This window comes from Manis javanica, unplaced genomic scaffold, assembly GCF_040802235.1.
Source record: "Manis javanica isolate MJ-LG unplaced genomic scaffold, MJ_LKY HiC_scaffold_35, whole genome shotgun sequence".
Lineage (NCBI taxonomy): Eukaryota > Metazoa > Chordata > Mammalia > Pholidota > Manidae > Manis > Manis javanica.
Window position 1 is genome coordinate 494,001 of NW_027332181.1, and position 6,000 is coordinate 500,000.

Genomic DNA, 6,000 nt, shown 5'->3' on the forward strand with positions numbered 1-6,000 from the left:
AGGGATCAGCTCTCGCTGCTCTGGAATTGTGCCCTCGGTGGTATCATGAGTGGCTAGGGCCCCTTGCAGGAGCCACATTATCTCAAACTGGAATCTCTATGCAAACTGGGGGTCCCAGGATGGATCTGGCGCCTCCAGGAACTAGGTGTTCAATCTGAGTGCTCGTCTACTAGACCTTGGGCCTCCCGAGGACAGAGGCAGCACTTTATTCATCAGGGTGCCCCCCGGGATGAGCCCAGAGCCTGCCATGAGACATAGCATTGAAAATGTGTTGAATTGAAGGCCTGCTTGCTTAACTGAAGGGCAAACTTTTCCTATAAAGGGCCCAATAGTAATATTTCCCTATAAAGTAAATAGTAAATATGGGCTTAGGGAACCATATGATCTCTATTGCCATCTCTTCCAGCAGTTACAGTAGCCACAGATGCTATATGTGAACAAAGGACTGGAGATGTTCCAATAAAACTTTATTTCATGGACACTGATATTTGAATTTCATGTAACTTTCACATGTCATGGAATATTCTTCTGATTTTTTAGCCATTTAAAAATATAAAAGCTACTCTTACCTTATGAGCTCACAGAAACAGGCAACAGGCCAGATTTGATGTTTGGGTTATAGTTTACAGATCCCTGGTCTAATGTATCAAAAAAGGCCACTTCTGGTTTCCAATGACAGTAAGCATAGCTTTTCACATTTTGGTCTCCTAATAGCCATTGGGATGTGCAGTGCCTCAACAGTTGAATAACCCACATTCCTCCCTGGTATGTGTGCATGCACACACATGCACACTCACACGCACATACACACTCACTCACAGACCTACCTAATACATGGCCACTGTTCGGGACACCAAGGTGTGAGGCAGCCAGTCTCCAGGTTGCCAGGGTAATTGCTGACTCACTTTTAGGCCTATTGCTGCTTCTAGGTAAGAGAGAGATGTGTAGACTGTTAGCAATTTGAGGCTGATTTATCTTTCTGCCTCCTCCACCCCCCATCACGCCAGTGCATATTAGGCCAGGGTGGGAGGCCGCAAATTAGTGTGAAGCTGAGAGAGAGACTGGGTAGCAAAAAATATAGCAAGGGGTCAGGAAAAGGATTTCTAATGTTAGCAATGATTCCACCTGGAATTTTACACTTTTTAGTGCATTTTAATTTATCAGGCTGCTCATTCATTCCTTACAGCACCATGAGGGATAATTCACCTCACTGAGGAAACTATAGTCCAGAGAACTTTGGGGATTTGCTTATAGTCACGTGGCCTTCATGTGGAAGAGCCATGACTCAGATACGGGTATTTATCCAAAGTTAATTTGTTCATTAGTCAGTAAACAAGCGTTGAGGGTTGCAAATGTCACACATGTGCTACACAGGAGGAATGTAAAGATGAATATGACCTAGTCCTTGTCCTCCGCTGAGCTTCTCAGGCCTGCTTTATCATTGCCTGCCTGTGAGACCTCTGCAATGACGATTCTCAGGCCCACTTTTCATGGGCTGCATCGGGGTCTGCAGTCGGGGCAAACACCCCATAGCCTGGGCACCCTCCTTCACCACCCCCTCCTCAGACCAGCACCCGGCCTGGGAAAGGTGGGCTCCAGACCTAGGAGGGTGCTCCTCCTGTCTAGCTGGTGGGGGCCAATTCTAGAATAGGATCTAGTGTCAGGGTCCACTGGGAACCCCAAGGGATCTCCACACCTCCCTGTACATATTTCAGTATTTTATTCCGGAGGGGTATTCCCACTGAAAGTTTTTCATGCTGAGTTGGAATTTGGCACAGCCTCGTAGTGAAATGACAAAAGCTTGAGATTTGAAACAAGAGGCCCCAGATTATGTGACCCTAAGCAAGTCACCTAACCTCTCTGAACTTCTGTTTCCTCATTTGAAGGGACAATGGGGACAATAAGAATAATACCCCAAGTGCAAACATTCCAAAAGAATGGGCCTAGGAATTTGTGGACGTGCCATCACCTTAGGGAGTCCTGCCATCTTCCTCCATGTAGTTCTGCCATGGGCCTGCGCTTGACTGTGGCCAGTCACGGAGTGGCTTGCAGTGTCCTAAGTTAAGTAGACCAAGATTTTGTCCCTAGATGCTGGCATCACCGTCTGAGAAGAATCAATGTGTTCCAAAGCAGTAGATGCCCAGACATCTTGCAGGATGAAGACAAGCCTTAGTTGTCCTCCTGCAGCCAGTCAGTGTTTGAAGTGAACTCACTGCTGAGAATATAAAATGAAATTCCCATTAAATTCCTTAAAATACCATAGAACTCAATTTCCAAATGTATTTTGTTGACAAGCCATATTTAGGGGACACTTCTGACCTTTATGTAAGCTTGCGATGTTTCTTTTTCTGTTTTCCAGATGAACTCTTCTGTCCTCCCTTCCAACTTGCAGCTTTTGCAGCCATCAGGTAAGCGCCATCAGGTGTGGTCTGACGCTGCTGCTTTCCCACGCTGCACCCCTCTTCCTGGCCCAGGGGTGGAGGCTCTGCTTCCCTGTCCTCAGGGATGACATGCTGCTCTGGCCTGCCACTGAGCCCTGAGCCTGAACTAGGGAGTTTTCTTTCCACAGAGTGGGGGCTCCTGCCTCATTTCCATGGTTTCTTACCTCAGTTAGATGGGGTTTTTATTTAATACTTAGATTTTAATAGCTGATTGCTTCAGATGGGCTTTGGAGTTGTTTATCTTGCCTCTGATGAATGTTTTATTATCTAAAGTTTTAAGTCCCTCTCTCTTTTGGGATTTACAGCCTGGCTGCTCTAGGTTCACAGAGCTTTTCCATTAAAGGTCTCTCTCCTCTGCCAATATTTATTGCTAGCGTCACTGTTTGCCCAGAAGCTACTGTCTGCTGCACCTTCTGGGAAGTGAAATTTATGTCCTGGCACTGATGGGGGTGACATCACCAAAGCAATGTTCACATCATCGAGTGGCATAAACCCTGAGCCCAAGTCTCCAGTGGTTGGCAAGGGGGAGATGGGAGCGAACCGAGTGGGTTTACCTTCATCTACCTCTTCCTTCCCCTCCCCTCCCTGCACCAGCCCACCCACCACTGGTATTGACAGCATCATTATGTAATTATAGAATCTCTTAAAATTGACACACCTTCTTAAAATTAGTATTGAGGGGCTGGGGTCAGTAGCGCTGGAGGGGGATGCCCAGGCCTTATGCGAGGGTGTTTGGTCAAAGGGCAACAGCCCTGCTTTCCCTTTGCAGCAAGTCCCCCGCATATGAACCCTGTTTTGCTCTCCTCTGTGGACAGTGAGAGAGTCTCACTACTCCCTAGCAGAACTGGGATTTGAGCCTAGTAGCTCTTCGGACCCAGGGCTCTCTCCTCTGCTTCCATGACCGGATTCGGTGGCATGTACCTCCAGGAAGGCTGGGTGGAGCTCTCAGCCCCACCCCTCACCTACCTGCCCTACGTGAAAGTCACCCCCAGGCTCCCCTGAGAGCTGGGGAGAGAGAAACAGAACCTGTGGGGGCAGCAGTTTGCTGGGCACAGGCAGCCTCAGCCCACTCTCTTCGCTCCTTCCCTATTTAGCCAGCTTTCTCCTACTACACCATGGCTATTTTCTCTAGGGAGTGTTGGTGCCATCTCTACTTCCTCACCTTCTATTGAATCAGGGCTCTTCCCCTCCCTCCCAGTTCACCTGAAATGACCAGTGGTCTCCCAAATGCCCAGCTCAGTGAATGGCTTTGGTCCAGGGGCGACTTCATGGACACGAGATGGGTACAGTGACCCAGAGCCCTGCACCCAGAAAGTCCCCATGTTTGCTTTAATGCTGCACTGCTGTAGTCTTGAAATACTTAATACATTCTGAATAAAATGAGGACTCTAAATTCCCATTTTGCACTGGGCCCCACGAATAATGCAGGCCATCTTCTCTGAGTTTTTCTCAAAGGTCACCTCTATGACGCACACCTACCCAGCCTGAGTTCTCCCTCCTTCTCTCCAGCAGAATCCCATTTTTTTCAGTCACCATCAGAGACCCTGTAATCTCAGGAAGAGGCCCTTTCCTCATCCACAGAGAATGAATCTGATTAAAACAGTGATGGAACCTCAAAACTATTGATCAGGAATTGATCTAAAATGGATCATATGACCTAGATCTCATCAAGAGAAGAGAGGAAAATAAAATTTGTTCTGGGAAAACTTTGGTGTTCCTGAGAAAAACGGACAGACTCAGCTGGCCTGCCGCTCACCCTTGTGCCCATTCCCCCTCCATCTGCTGTGGAAGTGGACACGGGCCCTGGAGGGGCAGCAGCCACCTTGTCCAACACGCTGTGAACAGCAGACAGAGAGAGAGAGAGAGGAGCTGGGTCTCTAATGGCATTGTGATGCCGCTGCCCCTTCCAACATCCTGTCATGTACCAAACAACAACAGTATCAAAACCCTTGCTTTTTAAGTCACTGCTGTGATGTCTTTCTTTTCTACTGCCGATTAACTGTATTGTAGCTGCCACAACTTTTAACACAATGTCGTCTTTTCCCACCACTCAAAACATTCTTTCCCTGGCATTCATGACACCATGTCCCTGGATTGTCTGATCACTCCTCATGTTCCTCTCCTTATCTCAGTCCTCAATGTGGGGTCTGGCAGGATTTTGTGCCTTGTTCTTTCATTCATTGTGAGGTATTTATTGAGTCCTCCTGGGTTGGGCCTTAACCTCAGTGAGGCAGATGCAGCCCGAAGCCAGGCGAGGCCCTGCTCTCACGGAGCTCACATGGGAGTCTCAGCCCACCTCCCCAGCCTCTGTCCGCATTCCTCCTGCGTGATTTCATTTACTTTCTCAGGACTTCCCACTGACCTAATTCATCAGCAGTCAACAGATACTCCTAGAAAAGAAAGAGAGAAGAGCTAGAGCCGCCCTCTGTGCGTTCGTCACCAAACAGCCTGTACTCCGCATGCTCAGCTAAGGTAGGAAGAGAAGACGTGGTCTGCCTTTCCTCATCCCTGCGCTCCACCTTTCCTTCTGCGCAGCACACAGACATGTCGGGGGTTCTGCAAGAGTAAATGCCTCTGACAGAATCCTGTCGTATGTGGAGAGTTTTATTTGTCTCCCATGAAGCACAGTGCAAGTTCCCATCAGGCTTCACAGTTACAGAGCTGACAGTTGCGGCGGCCCCTCACTCACATGCAGACTGACAGAAAACAAGAGAGGCCCTCGGAAGCGGAAATGTGCCCGTTTCCCCAGGCCACCTGTGAAGGAAAACCTTTGCTATTGATAATGGCATTTTTTTTTAAGTGCTTCATTTGGGAAAAGTTTAAAATTAAATGGTAACCCACATTGTTTCCATTTGTGAGAATGTTAAGGGATTTGACATAAGGATATAGTCCAAATGATAGAAAATAATTGATACATAGACAGGCTTATTGTTTATATATGATAACAGAAGATTGAGGAGAAATTTTCTTATTGTTATCCATTTAATTCACTACAGTCTTAGGTTAGAGGAGAAATACAATGTGATCGTACTACATGATAGATGCCTGAGAAAGCACTTGTTAAACTTCAACAACCATTCCTAATCTTTTTTTTAGTAAGCCAGGAATAAAACAATCAACAACACACATACTGAACATGGAAACAGAAAAAGCCTTCCCATCAGACCTTGGCAAAACACCTTACAGGTATTTTAGAGCCAGGACTGTAGTTAGGTGAGGGATGTAGTTAGGACTGAGGTACAAAATTTAAAAGCATGTCAAGAAATCCTCAGTAATCAGAAAAATAAATACTATTTTGATCAATATTTTTTAAAAAAATCAAAATTAATGCAAAAACTCTGTGAAGAACAAAATATACAAATTTTAAGTAATAGGATCAGCATTTTTCCTGATTTTTCTTTTGCCTCCAGCTCTAACATGATTCTCACATTTATTAAAATATTCTTTATCTTGAGCTTTCTGGTACCTCCCTAAATTTTGTGCCCAAGTCAAGTCCCTCACCTCAAACCGGCGGGTACTGAGCTGTAAGTGAGCTCCCTGCAGTCCTCTGCAGTGGTCT

The 6,000-nt window shown here is 46.5% G+C and overlaps 1 long non-coding RNA gene across 4 annotated transcripts in view; it reads left to right on the top strand.

Moving 5' to 3' along the window:
* The window catches only part of LOC140847668 (uncharacterized), a 28,229-nt gene extending 22,261 nt beyond the window's left edge, over positions 1-5,968 (top strand). For all 4 annotated transcript variants that reach the window (XR_012127669.1, XR_012127668.1, XR_012127670.1 and 1 more), the window contains 2 exons: positions 2,360-2,408; positions 4,790-5,968. This is a non-coding gene — a long non-coding RNA (uncharacterized lncRNA). The remainder of the gene's footprint in view (positions 1-2,359; positions 2,409-4,789) is intronic.
* Positions 5,969-6,000: the final 32 nt, after the last annotated feature.